Raw genomic sequence first — 17961 nt, 5'->3', positions numbered from 1 at the left:
GTTACTTGGGAAGACAAACAGCACCACTCCAAACATCTCCTCCTTCCTTCTTCTTCCCCCAGCTTTTATACTGAGCATGATGTCACATGGTATGGAATGTCACATGGTATGGAATATCCCATTGGCCAGTTTGGGTCGGTTGTCCTGGCTGTGCCCCCTCCCAGCTTCTTGTGTCCCTCCAGCCTTCTCAGTTGGTAGAGCATGGGAAGTTGGAAAGTCCTTGACTAGTATAAACACTACCTGGCAACAACTAAAAACACCAATGTGTTATCAACATTGTTCTCACCCTAAATCCAAAACCCAGCACTGTACCAGCTACTAGGAAGGAAATTAACTCTATCCCTGCTGAAACCAGGACACCCTCCAAATCTTCCACCTGACCCCTAGTGCAAGAAAACAGTAGAAGTATTTCTGATTGTGGAGGTGCTGTAAATAACAAACTATAAATAATTCATATTTAATATTTTGAAATTATTTGCCTAACAAATTAGTTTAACATGAGAGAGAACGTTTTTTATAATTATGCCAACATTGTTACAATTTTTGAATCACTATTTAGAATCTCTGCTTTAGGAAGTGGAAGGGAAAGGTGGTTCTGTGAATCTGTAACCCTCTGCGTAGTTATTTTTAATGTATGCAATACATTTGAAAATAAGCTAATAAACTAAAATGGTATTTGGGTTTTTTTTTCTTGGGAGCAGCTAACTAATGGGAAACAGATACAGCTCAAGTTTTTGCCATAGAAATATTTTAATAATATGGTTAATAACCAAGATTTTGCAGAATTGTCATGTGGACAATAACTTCAGTTTATCCTCAATTTCAGTTGTTATCTCAAATCACATTGTGGCATGTTAAAGCTTGAAGAAAGAAAATTATTACCTCATCACTTCCTTCATCTGTATCTTAACAGTTCAATTAGACAAACTAATTTTAAGAACTTCAGTGATCAACGAATCAATTCTGTAACTTAGAATGAAAGACACCATTGCGTTGTAATGCAGAGGGATATGAAAACTTGATGTTGTTAAAATGAATAAGTTAATGTTATTATTTTATAACGAAAAGATCTATTAAAAGCTTATTTTTATTGTATTTTAGGAAATACTTTACTGCATTACATATAGAACAACTTGGAAAACATGAGGACTCTCTTAGTTTTTGGTTGTTTATTTAATGCAGTGATAGAGGGCAAATTGTAGAAACTGTAGGAAACTCAAATAATGCGTACCAAATATATCAAAGAGGACATAATCGAATTTATTACTCTCCACTGGGGTAAAAATGCACTTCAAATTTTTGACAACATTTTATTGTATATTTGGAAGCTATACCAAGGATATTGTGAGTTGTGCCTTGTATAGAATATTTTATAGAGGAGTCTGTGATGGCAATTTATAAATGGATTTCAACTGTGTGGTAATAAATCTAGGAATTACAGCTTCAGAAGAAGCTACAAATGAGAAATTTTCTAAAAGAGAATGATAACATCTCTTCTATAATTTAAGTACCTTCATATTCACAAAAAATAATAATAATTAAAAAAAAGAAAACCACAAAACTAATTGGATTGAAGAATGTAAATGGCTCCAGGCATGAGATGTAATGATAATCAATCTACAGGGGGATTTCATTATTTTTCTGTGGCACTATAACAAGCAAGGCTAGAGTAACTTGAGACTATTCTAGGAGATTCACCAATTGCAAATACTGCCCCCCATGGTAGGGTTTTCCTAGGAGATGGTTTGTTTTCAAAAATGCAGGTCTGTCTAAATAGTGCCTCCTGACTCATCAGAATTTAAAGCCTCTTGTGCTTTCACTTTTCTTTCTTCATTTAAAATAAGCTCCATTCTACATTTTTCTTTTTCTTCTTTCTCCCATGCCATCCTTCCACCTTAACCTTACAAGTCTCCCAAAATTTACTGTGCAGTTGTAAATCTATCAGATCCTTTGCAATCAATCAGGATAAAACCCACCATTAAAAAAATAATTTGTAAATAGTGAGATCCTACAGTGATTAGTATGTCTCTACAAGTTTTATAAAAGGCAAGGTAGTGGATCTTTTGTTAGACTTTCTGTCTAAACCACATTAGCTGAAATGTGCCTTCCATATCCTCTTCAGAGAAATCAATCTTATCTTTGGGAACTCAAGAACTGTGGGACAAAGAGACCTTTCTGATCTTTCCAGAGTGCTGGCTTTAGGTGACACTCTCTTGCGGTTGCTATCAATCAGTAATACATGCTTCCAGGAAAAGGAAAAAGAATCCACAGGTCAGGGTCTGTATCAATAGGGTCCATAGGCAGGAGCAAGTATAGGCTGTGGCTGGACTGGAAACTAGCGTTCTGGTAACATCTCAGGCATGGACTGAAGGCCCAATGCTGAGCTGAAATGGGACTCCTCAGCCCATGGGTATGAGACCCCAGTGGTGGCGTCTCCAGTGGGTGAAGACCCCAATTGAGGCTGGTCGGGGCCATTAAGGTCTGTTAGTGCACTCAGAACCCTGACAGTTCTAATAGAGACTTGCTTCAGTACAAAGTGCTGTTTGGTATCTACCCCCAAAAACATCACACAACTATTTTATCATCTATCCGTTTTTTAATCAAAATTCTTGGGCTCAGCGCTTTCCTGAAAAAATGATATTTTGTAAAGTAGTAGTTGTGCTTGTTCGTTTTTAGTGTTACTGAGTATCCTGTTGTTATGTTCCAAGACAGAGAACACCACCTTTCAGAATAGTCTCTCTGTGTGACACATTGTATCTGACCTCTCATTTGCTCCAGACACCGAATTATTTAGTCTGTTCACCCGTCACCTAAGGTCCTTAAATTTCATCTAGTTAGTCTCTATCGGGCCTCCAAACTTTAATTGTTATAGTTTCCAGGAAATCAAATTGTGGTGTTTTATTAGCAGGAAACCAAGGCTAAGAGCTCCCCAAGAGAGACAGAGATGTTTGAATGCCTGAATTTTAAATGCTTACTACAGGGAGTATGTTCTCACTTCCTCAGCTATCAATGTAGTTCACAAAAGAGCAGGATTCACTCAAGCACACAGAAAAACAGTACAGTAAGCAGAGAACAGTCTAAACTGACCAGTTAGAAAAATCTAATAAAAAGTGTTAATTACCTCCTCAGAATTTACTTATAGGCAACACCAGCCTTGATTAAAACGGGTGATCCAGGTCAGCCCATCAGATGAAATTATGGCCCCTTTTCCATGTGCTACTAGTCAAGTAATTAGAAAAACAAGCTAGCACATAGAGGGCCTAGGTTCAAATTCTTCCTCTGTGAAAGGTAATTTGAGTCCCCAGGTCCTACTTTCCAGGAGATTCAGCAAATCATTGAGTTTTGGGATATTTTTAGTAGGGACTCCCTATCTCTCACACTGAAGTTATTTTGCTTTTATTGGAGCAATTAAAATTCTTTCATCTAGGTAAATAAAGACTAATTTCTGGAGTTTAAGGCAGTCTTAAAAGGGGAGAGTCAAGGTCCATCTACTGAACATGTAAATCTTCCAATAGATGCACACCAGTGTTAAAAGGTTGTTCTAATATTGAACTGTCCTCCTAGCTGTAGGCAAAGGCAATGATAAACAGGCCTAAAAATATGATGTCTGATTATTACAGCTGTGCAAATGAAGAAATAAGAGCTTGAGTATTTGACTGCTAAGTAGCAAGATAAACAACTAATGAGCAAAATGTTTGTACTTCAAAGGACTAATGAGAACATCTATAACTCTGATGGTGACATGCAGACTTTGAAATGTCCCAAAACATCTTTTAAAGGACACAGAGTACGAACTAAACATGCACCACAACTATTAACAGGAGCTCAGTTCCATACTTAGCATATGGTTATAGTTAATTATTAATACTTTCTTGGCAGACATGATAGAAAATGTTATGCAGTGGGAAGAGGCACAGTAAAGTGCATGAGGAGGTAATATAGTAGATAAAGAGCAGAGCTGTAGTTTGAATTCTTGGATTAAAGTTGCTAGACAGCTGACTTCACTGCATCATTGCCTGATGAGCATTAAACAAGAGTTACGTTTCCTACTGCTTTACTGCACAAAAGCAAACACCAAAGCTTTAAGATCAAATTCAGCATGAAGCCAACCTTTGTGCTGGCAAAACAATAAGTGGCTCTGGTTCTTTGAAAAGACAGGAACAGGAACAAACGGTGCAAGCGTCTGAATCCTGTTTGCCAATAGTGGGCCAGGAGTTTCTGGAGAGACAACAGTACATGGAGCATTGAGAACAGCCAGTGGCAGAAACAGAGATTAGGAGTACCCAAAATAGATAAAAAAGACTTTATTTTAAGGCTGTAGTTGTCTAAATTCTTCTAGCTCTTGGAAATTATTATGCTTTTGTTGGGTGTCTTTTCCATTTGTTTATTTAGGGAACATATTGTTCTCCTACTCTCTCTTTTAAGACTTGTTTTACAGCTTCTGTGCAATTGAGATCTACTTTCTTTTAAACCTTTTTTGACATTTCTAAATTATTCTTTAAAAGCAAATAAAAAGACCAGAGAGACAATTTCATCATGGTTTTGACAATGCCATTTACAGAGATAAGATCAGTTTTATATCTGCCTTTTCAAAGAATCAAAGAAAAAGTTTGCCATTTTTTTCATAATTATCTATTAGGGTTTCACGTTGAGGAAGCTATCTCTGACATGCTCACCAATTTGTCATTGTCTTTTGAGATATAAATGATAGAAGACTACTTGCATTCTTGATTCTCAGCGTACTACACTGCACATGACTGTGTTGGAAATGTGCAAAATTTTTTAATTATGATTCAGGTAATTCTGCAACAGTATTTTATCTCACTCATACTTTATTGTCTCACCAGCAATCAAGCTACACCAGCAATTACTTCATATAATTGCTTAGGTGACTGATGATTATCTACTACTCTTTTGCATGCTCTTCTCAAGAAAAAAAGGCTAGTTTTTCTTTGCAAAACCAAAGAAGCTACCAAGTAGCTTGGGTAACTAAATCACCAATTTACTGACTGTGTCTGACATGAAAGCACCAGTTATAAGCTCATCAGTCACTTCCACTCATAGATATCAAGTCAAGGGCTTAAAATAAAGAAAAATTGGAAAGGGGTAGGAAGTGGAAAAAAACAGGCCATTAAAAACAACCAACAGATTTGACATAGTCCTTACCTTAAAAGGCTTCTAAAGCCATGCACTATAAATAAAACCACACATTTCCTGCTTTTTCCTCTTTTGCATTGCACTCGCAGAGTTTTTCCCTAACTTTGATGGAATATGGACTTTGATCAGGTCCATCCCTTTCTGTTAAGAGATATACTGCTTCAGAGCTTCTAACATCTGTCACCTCATAAACAATTTCTTGTTTTATGTTGAACAGGCAAGCTCCTACTCTTCAACTACTTTGTATCCCTTTGCCGCATTAACCAAAGCAATCTGAACACTCTTGGCCATCACAAAGCTGATTCTGTCTTGGAACTGCTTTAAAATTGAGTATTTGCAATATGCACATCCTTAATACAGAATTTGTCATTAAGGCAAAACCTCTGGTGGGGAAAATAGCCCACTTACCTTCCAGCCGAGGCATTCCAGGCTGTTGCTTGTTTAGGGTGACCCTTTCTCCTTGTCCTGGTTTCGGCTGGGATAGAGTTAATTTTCTTCCTAGTAGCTGGTACAGTGCTGGGTTTTGGATTTAGCATGAGAATAATGTTGGTAACACACCCATGTTTTAGCTGTTGCTAAGCAGTGCTTACACTAGTCAAGGACTTTTCAGCTTCCCATGCTCTGCCAGTGAGAAGCTGGGAGGGGGCACAGCCAGGACAGCTGACCCAAACTGGCCAAAGGGACATTCCATACCATGTGACGTCATGCTCAGTACATAAACTGGGGGAGTTGGCCGGGGGGTGGTGACCACTGCTCAGGAGCTGGCTGGGCATTGGTCGGCAAGTGGTGAGCAATTGCATTGTGCATCACTTATTTTGTATATTTTTTTATCATTCTTCTTCTTATTATTATTTTCCCTTCTTTTTCTCTCCTATTAAACTGTCTTTATCTCAACCCATTAATTTTTTTTTTTTCCCCCGATTCTCCCCCCCAATCCCACTGGGGAGGGGGGAGAATGAGCGAACAGCTGTGTGGTGTTTAGCTGCCTGATGGGTTAAACCACAACACTCCTGTTTTACCATTAATTTGAATTTTTATTTTTCCTCAGAAATGCAAATGAAGATTCACTTGTTTAGTTAACTACCTTTGTTCAACAAGTGGCAGCAAGTAGTTTGTTTCATTTTGAAACATCCAACATCCCTATTACCTCTCCCCTGCATATACATTCAGATCTGGGCTTCTATTTCCCTTGATAAACAGCAAGTATTAAGAGAAATCTGTTGGTCTCAAAGGACTTTCAGCTATAGACTTAAAAAAATTAGATAGGTTGAACCGAGGATTGATACCAGAAGATCAGTCACATTAAGTCTCATTTTCTTCAAGAACCAACCCATGCTAACTGAGATACAGTTTTTTTAAGTAAATTGTTTTCTCATTTTCTAAATATTGGAACTACAGCTGACTTTTGGAATATTCTTATTTTCCAAGAATTACAGAAGACATACAAAAGGTAAGAGAGCTCCTGTCATGGGAACTTGCCTTTCTCATGAGTTCAATAACAGAGTATAACAAGCTGCGGCTGAGAGGACAATATACACAAAACCCTGGGTGTAATAAGCCAGGTCCAACAGGGCAACAAAAGCAAGAACTGAGTGTGGTGAGCCTCGATACTGGCCACAGATCCACAAGCGGCAAGAGAACAACGCCTTAAAATTTTGGAAAGGTATACTGTGATATCATCATAGACTGATTTGATTGGCAGCCTGTGTTGGCATCTGCCTATAAAAGCCTCCAGTAGCAGAAATGGGAGGAACATTGTTACTTGGCCATCCAACACCAAGCAGAAGCAAATTGCCCGAGGTGGAGCAACTACGCATAGGTGCCAAGCCACCGCCCAGAGCCTGACACTGACACTAGTTGCAGCAAGTGTTGCAGTTTCCCCAGATTCAACAGTGCCACCTCACTGGAGAGATGTATAGAGCAGTTCTCGGTTACTGTGTGTGTGGGGGGGTGGGGGTGGGGGTGGGGTGTGAGTGAACAGCTTTTTCCTGGTACAGCCCATCACTTGGATCACATTAAAAGTTCAGCTTAACGATATCACGCTGTCCTGGTGTTCTTGTTTCTCTTAAGTTAATTTTACTACCTTTGTTTTGAAAAAAAAAGGTAATTTTTTAAGCCCGTATATGATCCCATTATTCTTTGTCCAGTCCTGCTTTTCTCTAAATTCGAAAACACCCTTCTTGAAAGAGCTGATTGTGGGTATACATTATTTTGCATTTAGCAAAGGCAAGCCATATGATCAGTATGCATTGTGGTAGTAATGACAGGTATTTACGTTGTATTCTGGATAATTGCCTAGAGCTGCCAGCTCCCTCTTGGAAATGACAGGTTTTCATCTGCCCTATGGGGTTGGGAAGTGAGAGGATTTCCCCAGCTATCTGGCCTAAGAAAACGTTGAAATGTCAGGTGGGCTAGAGGGTGCTGTAGTACAGCGTGCCGCCAAAGGAAGGTTTGCAGAATCAGCATACTAAGGTTAGAGTACTTAACCTTGTCTCCATGAGGCATCTCCAACACAAAAAGGTTGTGAGACTTCCAGCCCCTCCCAGCAATCCAGTGAGATGTCCTCACGCTTTTATTTATAGCAAGGGCAAGATCACATTATCATAATTTATTGTAATAAATTCTCTTTCAAATGGTGTTGAAATTGGAAACAGTGGAAACTAAACAACCAAAGCTTGTGGCCATCTGCCTGTTCTCCACAAGACAGACTTCAGACTGTAACCTTTAAAAGGAACCTTCCATGACAGAGCTGGTGTCTTCTAAGGTCCAAGCTGGGAAAGATATTACTAGCGTTCTTCCTGATATTTCAGGGTTATAGATTGAAATATACTGACAAACAATTTGCAAGATTGCTGCTTCCAGTTTCAAGGTTTCTCTTCTAAGTTAGGCAACTCTTTCAGTATACTGATATTTTAGCTCACCCTCCTTCCCACTCTCTTCAGTCAGCCATAAATATTTATGATCTGTGACTCCTGAAGAAGACACAGACAAGATCTCTAGCATCTAAAAATGGATTTCAATGAAAGTTGCATGCTCATGATTCTTCCTATTGATTCTATTTGGAACTGGATTGTTATTAAAACTTGAAAACATATATCAACAAACAGGGCTAAATCATCTCTGTGCATTTTATTTTTGACTAAGCATATAATGAGAGAGTAATTCAGGCACTGACAAAAGTCAGAGGAAGGAAAATTTCCCTGCTAGACATTCTGCAGGAAACTTTTCCAACATTAAGAAATATTTCCATTTAAATTCTCTCTTCTTAAGACAGAAAAATCAGCTGTTGTGTTTGTTTTCTTTAGAATCCCCTCAACTGTAATAAAATAAACAGTAAAATTTTCTTGAGAAAATCAGAGTTGCATCATAAACCCTGACTGAGTCAGAAGGAATAGAACTTCTTTTTACTCTATCTGTGCTCTAAGCCAGCACATAGCAAAAGATGGTTTTATATCATAAAATTTGTTCCAGAAAGTTCCTGTCTCAATAAAATTGTGGAGAACTGTTTTTCAAGTGCTAGACGGTTTCATTTTTCTAAGACTATCAAATGTGTCTCCCTGGATTTGAAAATTCCTTTACCTCAAAAGGAATCTTTGGGGGGGGAAAAAAAGTCTTTGAGATTAAATTAGGTAAATTACTAAGGGCCAGGAAAGTTCACTATTTCTCTTGAAATAGAAAGCAATAGCTTTCTGTAATCTTGATCATCTCCCATATAGTAGGAAAAAAGTACCAGTAGGTTAGCAACTGAATAATGAAAGACATTAGGTGTAATTATACTGTGTTTCCTTGGAAGGATAGCCCAGTTTTACAATAGTGTTTTAGCTCACAGCTGTAGTTACTTACTTAACATTTCATAATTTTATTCATTTCACATACATTACAGGAAGAAAACCTGCTCAACTATTTCTGAAAACATTTTAGTCTGTTTATTTTCTTTGAGTAGGATTTGATTTCCAGGTGTGAAATGGCCTGTACAAGTAATCAGAGACTTAAAAAAAAAAAGCCCAGTAGTTATATAGCCATTAAAATTGCTACTATGTGCCCTGAATAGGCAGTTTCCAGAACATCTGCCCCAAAATACATATGCAAATTTTGTGTTGAGCAGTAGAATCCTTAGCTATGGGGATGGCTTCTAACATATTTTAGATTAAATATTTATATTAATTATAATAATATAATATAATATTTAGATATTATAAATATAGATATTATATATATAAATATATATAATAAAAAGTTGATTTTCTGCCAACTATTGAAGACCACTGCCCAAGAGGCAAGGAAAAACATAGTGAGATTGATTGAGTGAGGGCTTTTCTTATCCCCTTTAGCATGTAGGCATACGGATGATGTTAACACCTGTCCTGTTCTTCCCCCTCAGTGGGGGAACTATGGCTGATAGCAGATGCCTTGGGACAACTGCTACAACAAGGCAAACACCTAATGATGCTTTTCCAGACTAGCCCTCCAGTTTTTTTGTTTCAGAATCATTTGCATGCCAACTTGGGCATACTTATCATCTTGCAGCAGGAAGTTCCACTTCTGAAATATTCATTGTGTGAAGAAATATCTTCTTTATTCTAAAGTGTAGCATCCGCTCTGGAGTGCACAAGTATCAAAAATACTTTTAGAGAAGCATATCAAATCACTTCCTCAAAGCTGCCTTTTATACATTATCAACCTCACACTTTTGTTTTCCTGTCACTTCTTAGCTCTTATATGGCTAATGCATATTAGAATATTGAATTGTGTTGGTTCTTAACAAACACTTTTGCAGTGGTACAAAAATAATATCAGCCCTTACTATTGTTATTATTGTGCTTATTATTTTGATTTACCTTTTCTTGTAGCTTACTAAACCAAAAGTAATCCTATCAACAACCCTAATACTCTAAAAATATTTCTTTTTTCTTTCTAACAGATGGGTCACTGGTTTCACTGGTTAAAGAGGAAGCTGTATAAATATACTTAGTATCATTCGCACACAAGTCTCTCAGGTATTTTTGCAGATGTGAAGGTCTAAAATAGAGTGAAGACCATCATCCTAACAACACATATTCTAAGAACTCGTAGCTAGGCTGGGGAAAGCATCTAATTAGAATGTAATTGGAAAGACAGATCTGTAACACTAAGACAGTTCAGGATCTGCTGCTCTAGAAAGGACGAGTTTAAGAAACAGGCATAGATTTTCACATTTTGGGCCAAACCTGGAACCCATTACTCTCGCTACATAGTAATTTCTTATTCAATTAAAACATCACTGGAAAAAGGTATATCTTCAAGGTCAGTGTGGATAAGTTATTCACTTTCATTCCTTAAGTGTGTAGTTGTTTCTAGTTACTCTGTCTTCCCTGAGCCAGACTTACTACAGTAGTAAATACCTTACAAGTTAGTGCAAGTACCTTAATGATACCTTAGAGTACTGTCATGGTTTAACCTCAGCCGGCAACTGAGCACCACGCAGCCGCTCACTCACTCCCCCCGCAGTGGGATGGGGGAGAGAATTGGAAGGGTGAAAGTGAGAAAACTCGTGGCTTGAGATAAGGACAGTTTAATAGGTAAAGCAAAAGCCGCGCACGCAAGGAAAGCAAAACAAGGAATTCATTCACTACTTCCCATGGGCAGGCAGGTGTTCAGCCATCTCCAGGAAAGCAGGGCTCCATCACGCCTAACGGTGACTTGGGAAGACAAACGCCATCACTCCAAACATCCCCCTCTGTCCAAGGGTATCAGGTTAGGCTGGCACATCATGGATTAAGAGACCTTATTAAATGTGACCAGTATTGGACTTTGAGAGTCTTTCAGAAGATACTGTACACTGCTTAGTAAGCTAATAAAAAGTAAATAGCAAGGGACAACCCAAAGTCTAACAAATTAGATTCATCTGGAAAGCCATAGATACAGAAATTGCTCGTGCTGTGTTAATGTATTTGTTGAAGATAAACACAGAAATCAAACCTTTCGATTCATGGATTCAGTGGTTGCCAGCAAAGGGCAGAAGTCCACCCCCTCCCCACTCATAACTGGTCAAATAAACAATATATGTTTCTTTCACTTCCTCAGAAGCATTAGATATTGATCACAGCTAGAAGCAGGACATCAGGAAAGATGTAGTGAATGGCATTATGCCATTCAGCAAGTCCTATAGCTCACTGCAGTAGGTTTTGCCTGTTAGGTTTCAGAATCGGGCCAAGACTTCGGAAATGTTTCCTGGACATCAGGGAGGTGTTGTCAGCAAATATCATGTGGGCTCAGCTCATATGATTTACTTCTTGCCACTTCAGGAACTTAAGATACTGGCAGCTTCTTTGTCCTCCCCACCTTAGTTTTTTTGCGTTGTTTCCCCCTACATCACCTGAAAAATCCTAATTTTAAAATATGCTTGTTACCACTAGCTACTTTGACTTTTGTTCTATTGTCCACAGATTGGTCTGCTGAGTATCTGAGATAATTTTTCAGGTAGGATTGAAGTGGCAATTTTCCCTTGAAAAATGCTTCATTAAAGGACAATGATGAAAGCTTTTCCAATAAAAGGAGAAATGGATAATGGTAATAAAAAATGAGGTTTTCAACTACATCAAAGCTGAATGGAAAATGAAGGATGTAAAACACTTGGCATTACCACAGAAGGGGAATTTGATGTGAACATGAAAAGACTAAGTGGGTGCTGAACTAGAAAGTAATGTTATATGGATGGATTCCACAGGGATGGATTTTATACTGATGGATCAATAGAAAATCATGGAGAATTAGACAGATATAAACAGGCGAAGATTCAGTGAAATAGCAGTTGTCTTCAGGCCTCCTGTCTTATAGCAAAACAAAAAGAAGACATAATGGCTGCAGTTAAAGCAGGATAAGTTTGAATTTAGTTGGGTGTTAAAGTTCAAGCAGAGTCTAAGAGAAAGTGATTTGTGGCAAAGGCCCTTAGCAAGGGATATCAGAAATATAGAAAGCAGGGCCTGGGGGAAAGGAATATTTAGCAAATGAGTTTAGTAGAATTGCTGTCCACTGTACAGTGAGGATTTCTTGGATTGCTGAGTATGACATTAGCCATCTGAAAAAGAAACAGGTTTGGAACGGCCCCTAATTTCTGAAAGTCTCAAAACAGATACCTGGAAATTTGCTTTAGAAATAGGAGTGGGATGGAGTTGGGAGACCACATAACCTGTCTCACTCTGTACAAACGACAAAAGAGAATATCTAACAAAAGAAATGGGTGTGTTATTGCCATGCTTTTATCAGGAGGTTGAAATAGTCTGTTTCTCAAGAGTGATAGGACTCAATAATATGTTACATATTCTTCTCCAAGGATTCCTAAAGTACAAATTAATTGTTTAGAGACTAAAAACTTCTACTTTGAAGCTTGAGTTTCTATTCCAAGACACTTACTCAAATACTTTCTAGGCACTGCAGTTACATTGTTGACATTTAGCAATATTTGACGATAACACAGGAAATGAACTACATCATTTCAAGTATGCCTGTTCCTCTTTCCTTCAGGTCACAAGCTTGTAAAAACCAAAGTTAGACCAGAACTTGATTTTTTATAAATGTAAACCTGTGGGAATCTATAAAATATGTAAAGGAAGGGGAAATGATATTTTGGTTGTCAAAACCAGTAACACTGATGTATTTGCAGTGCAGTGTAATACAAGTACCATATCTGGCAGCAGGTCAGGAGGGAGGGAAGAGACGGAAAGTTTCCAGGACTAGAGTAAAGAAGAGAGACTGGGCATGATCAAGGGCAGGAGAAACAAAAAAAAAAGGTGATATGACATGAATGTCAGAATGAGATGTTTCCATGAAGGGGGGATGATTAGCCTATGCTCACTCACCACATGGTTCATGCCTTTCAGAATAATCTGTGCTTCTCTTCTGGCAAATATATGAATCTATAATAAATGAGCTAAAATGAGAAACCCTAAATCCCTTTCCATTTCCTGTGAAAACAAAAACATTAATGAAAATTGAAAGTGCTGTTGCACTAAATCAAAAAAGGCAAATTAATGACCTCTCAATTTTAGAAATAAAATTAATTCATGAAGAAAAATACCTTTGCTCTCCAAATTGGTGTTCACATTGTGAGGTTTAAAAGAAACAAATTTAAAGAAAAATTAGGATCTGGAGGTATGCTCTAAGGTTTTTTCTAACCTTTATAAGTCAATCTACTCTCAATTCAATTACATGGTTGTCAAGACTAACATGAAGCCAACCTTTCTCCCCCTATAATGCAGTTGTGACAATACCATGCCTGTATTAATATAAACACTCTGATGATTTGCGGTTTAGACTATATTGAGACTCTTTTCCAATGAACTTTATTCCTTTCTGCTTCACAATCTTGATTTCTCTAAAAAGACAGTAAATTCTACAAACAGGTTTTTTTAATAGATCTAAAATATTTCAACTTCTGCCATTTAAATAAAGAACAGAAACTACATGGATTTGAGACAAACTTTAACTCCTTTTAATGGTCATTTAGAATCAACGTATCTTTTTAGCACTGTTGTGTTAATTTGGTAATTTTCATGTGCTCCAAATAACAGTCTCCTACAAGCAGCCATGGAAACAGAGCTTGTTGTGTTTTCTAAACACAGCATTGTCTTTCAAAACACCAGGCAGGCTCAACAACTCCTTGGGGAATTATTCTCTGAAGGGAAGGTGGCAAAATTAGTGAGGTTAAAGAATGTAAAAAAGTGGGATAAAGCAAGAGAATGCAAATAAGATGGGTAAGGGAGATGTAAGCTGTTCCCTAAATAAAGTCACATGGAAAAAATACATATGGAAAACTGCATATCTTAAACCTAGCAAAAGGAAAAGATCATAAAAAATGGTGCAAGACACAAAAATTGGAAATAAGTCTGATAAAGGACTGCTCATGAAAAAAGATTCAAGTGGAATCCTGGCAATGTACTAGGTTAAGAAATTTTTTAAATTATGCTATAAAAACATAAGCTGGATGCTGAAGGTGGAAAAATCCCTGCTTTGGCTTATAGACTAATGGCCTCTGGAGTTATTTTGCTGAGAAAATAAATGTTGTATACCATATACATTACTGTGTGCCATTTAATTAACTATGAAAATAATCATTAAGTAGCTTCCAGACTATCCATATCCATTATGTAATGCATGTGTATACATACAGATATGTTTTTCACCGAGGATGAACAGCTTTCAGTTAACTCCTCCCACTGTGCATACAGTAATGTACTACTGTATGAAAAAAGCATTAGTGAGAACCAGTGACTGGAAGTTTAAGTCTGTACCACCCAAGTACATATACAGTACATTTTAAACACAATTAACTATTCAGAATAGCTAAAAGCCAACTTCTGGACTCTGTATCTTTTGTTCCAAAATAAGGTTCAGTGCTATTAAACATCATCATTTCAAACATCTCTCCATTTTTTTTTCCTTCCTGATAATTCCATTCTAGCCTCACATAGGAAAAAAAATATGTCCATTTAAGCAGTAAGAAGCACAACTTGTTGCCTTGATCAGTGGTAGTTCAGATCAGTGTACTATAAGAAAGTAGTAATTTTCATGCATGTGCTGTTTATTACATCTTAGATGTAGTTTAAGAAGAATGACAAGGAAATAATTTCATAAAGATAATACCTGCTATGGGATATAGCAGCAGTCATGACAGGTAAAACAAGGCTATCTTAGAGTCAAAGAACAAACTGCCAGTTAACAAATGCTTATACTATAACAATAAAGAGTGGAAAGGGGATCATGACTACCATGATAACATTTTTAATTTCTGATAAACCCTTCTGTCTTGAATGAAGTTTCAAAGACTTTTTTTTACGGGTGGAGGTATGGCAGACTCTCTCAAATATATAATTTGGTGTATTTTCCCCCGTTAAAATATTCCCAGGCAAAAAATGGCTTTTGTTTAATTTGAAAGGAAAAGAGCAAACAACCCCAGATTTCTTTCTTTCATCAGATTCCTACTTTCAGTCCTGACTGTATGACAAAGTCTCTATTTGTTTTCAGAAACAGTTCCAATGTTCATTTGAAATAAAATTACCTAACAATTGTTTATACCTGGGGGCCTACTCTACATTTGAAAGGTACAAAGAATTGTGAACATCTTTTCTCCAGTTGCACAGTTTAAGAAAGTGAACATATGTGGTTTGTTATGAAATAAAATTCACAGGTCTTCTTGCTCTTACTGGCACCACTTCTGATTTCTACTAATTCCCTTTTGAAGAAGCAAGTACAGATATGTTGTATAAACAGATCATCGACTGTTTATAAGGAGCCATTCAGAATAGACTAAAATTTGATGAGATGAAAACAGAAAATAACACTTCAGAGCTTCTCTTCTTTAAAACTTTTTTCTCTCATTGAAAAATATGTCAACAGAACAGGGATGATGCTTTAAAGAATGGCTAATCTTTTCTACTCCTACATTCAATAAATAAATAATAAAATAATTTTATCATCTCTTTTCGATCATCCCATTTGAGTCTTTTAAGCACTTATAAATACCATTTAATGGCAAGTCAAAGATTACTCTATGCACATGGAATTGATTTTCCTTATTTAGCTTGTGGTTTTGTTTGCTTTGAAATTTTTTTCCCCCTTCACTTATAAGAGCAAAGCTAGGGAATAGTTATTTTCCCTTGTTATTACTAAGAAAAGGTTAAGGAAGTATTCTTCAATATATTTGTGCAGATGAGTTCTGGTAGAAGTTTATCTCCAATGTAACTGATAAGAACTAAATGAGATTTTTTTTCTTTCTGCCCCAAAGTACTGACATTTTATCGAGGAGTACAGTGGTTTTTATGAACATTCTTCTTTCTTATAACCATTGAGGTCCACCCAGACCCTCTGTGTTCCCAGTGATACAAGCTGTCCTTTTGCCTCTTTTTCAGGTCTCAGTTATAGTAATGTAAATCTTCACTAATGCTCAGCCACACCGTTACAGAAACTATACAGGAAAAAAAGCTCTCACAACACAGTGGAAACTCCAACAGAAGAAAGTCAGTCTCTCAACAGTTACATGAGCACCTATAGTAGTACCATTGCTCCACTAAAAAGCCAAGGGGTTCGAAGTGATAACCTGGCATCCACCTAATTCTGTATACCATGCAGAGCTTCCAGACTTTGACAAGAAACTGAGAACTCTCTAGTGCATCAGAGAATGCAGGATATAGTGTTATTAAAAAAAAAAAGAAAAAAAAAGAAAGAGAATTATTTCTTTTGGAGTGTCATCAATATAGTAGATTTTGACCAATGATAAGAAAAATCTTTATTGTTTTAATTTTTCCATTTTTTTCATACAAATTACCCTCTAACCAAAATCAGCATAATCCCCAACACCCATCAGAAATTTGTTTTCAGAACAAAAATGGAAAACCATGAGATTTCTTTAGGTAATCGATAAAGAAAAACAGACATTTAAAGAGAGTATGTCCCAAAGATTCCAAAATGAACAGGAAAAAACCTTCTGATCTGAATAGCAAACTGTACTTCCAAGGTTTTACCAAGAGTTTGTCAGGCCTCTGAGTGCACCAACAAGCCTTAATGGCTATGACCAGCCTCACCTGGGACATACCTGCACGGCTCTGCCCATGGGTCCAGGTGCAACATTTAAGCTCAATCCTTCGGTCCCTGCCTGAGCTGTGTTGTAGGAGTGCTGGCCTGCAGCTCTGTTGTACTTGGGTCAGGCCATGGATCATGTTGATCCTGACCAATAGATTGCCTTCCTGGCTTGACCTCAACCTGCCTTGTCACTATGGTCCTGACTGGCAGTACCTGGACCTGATCCTGGCCTTCAGGCTGACTTCCCAGCTGGACCTTGGACCTGCCTCCTCACCACAAACTTGCCTGATGATCTTGACTCTAGGCTGAATGTGGCTGTCATCTCTGGACCCATCTTGTTGCCTTTGCTCAGGCTGAAGGATTGGGCCTTTGTTCGTGAGGTCCCTGCCCTGCTGGCTATCTGACTCCTCCCAGCTCCTATCCCTTAAGGAGCAGCCCTGCTCCCTGACAGCTCATATGGGCTGTCTTGAGCCCTGAGCTGAGTACTGTGGAGTCCGGTCTGTGGCTGTGTAGGGGCTTTCCCCTATGAACCCTCCGAACTGACCAGCCTTGCTCTGGGCTCTGATCTCCCTACAGCACTGATGCTTTACTCATCCCCAGGCTACTGAGAAAACCCCTCTGGGTCTTGTCAGCGGTGGTCTCTGCTCCCTTCCCCTTTGGGCCTGAGATCCCCATAACTGAGCCTGAAGTCTCCCACACCACGTCCCTCTTGCTGTTTATTGTTACTGCTCTGGCTCTGTCGTCTGAAACAGCCCTTGATGACTCATGGTGATTAAATCACTCAGATTTGAGACTTGCTCCGTTTTATTATTCTCACTATATAGAATAATATATTTATTCTTCTATATATAGAGAGTACATATTTAATATTTATTTATAAATATTTATAAATATATACAAATTTTATATTTAAATATAAAATTTTATTATCTACAAATAGCTGTATGGTAAGTAGCTGTGTCTTGAAGGAAAGAATGAGGATGGAAATGCACGCCTGCAGGGCTACGACTTTATTGGCATCATGGAGATGTGGTGGGATGGCTCCTATGATTGGAGTGTTGGGATGGAGGGATACAGGCTCTTTAGGAAGGACAGGCAGGGGAGACAAGGATGGGGTGTCGCCCTCTATGTCAATGACCAGCTGGAGTGCATGGAGCTCTGCCTGGGGATGGATGAGGAGCCAACCGAGAGCTTGTGGGTCAGGATTAAAGGGAAGGCAGGGAGAGGTGACATTACGGTGGGGGTCTG

Source organism: Pygoscelis adeliae, unplaced genomic scaffold, assembly GCF_000699105.1.
Source record: "Pygoscelis adeliae isolate BGI_AS28 unplaced genomic scaffold, ASM69910v1 Scaffold86, whole genome shotgun sequence".
NCBI classification, from domain to species: Eukaryota; Metazoa; Chordata; class Aves; order Sphenisciformes; family Spheniscidae; genus Pygoscelis; species Pygoscelis adeliae.
This window is presented reverse-complemented; position numbering follows the sequence as displayed.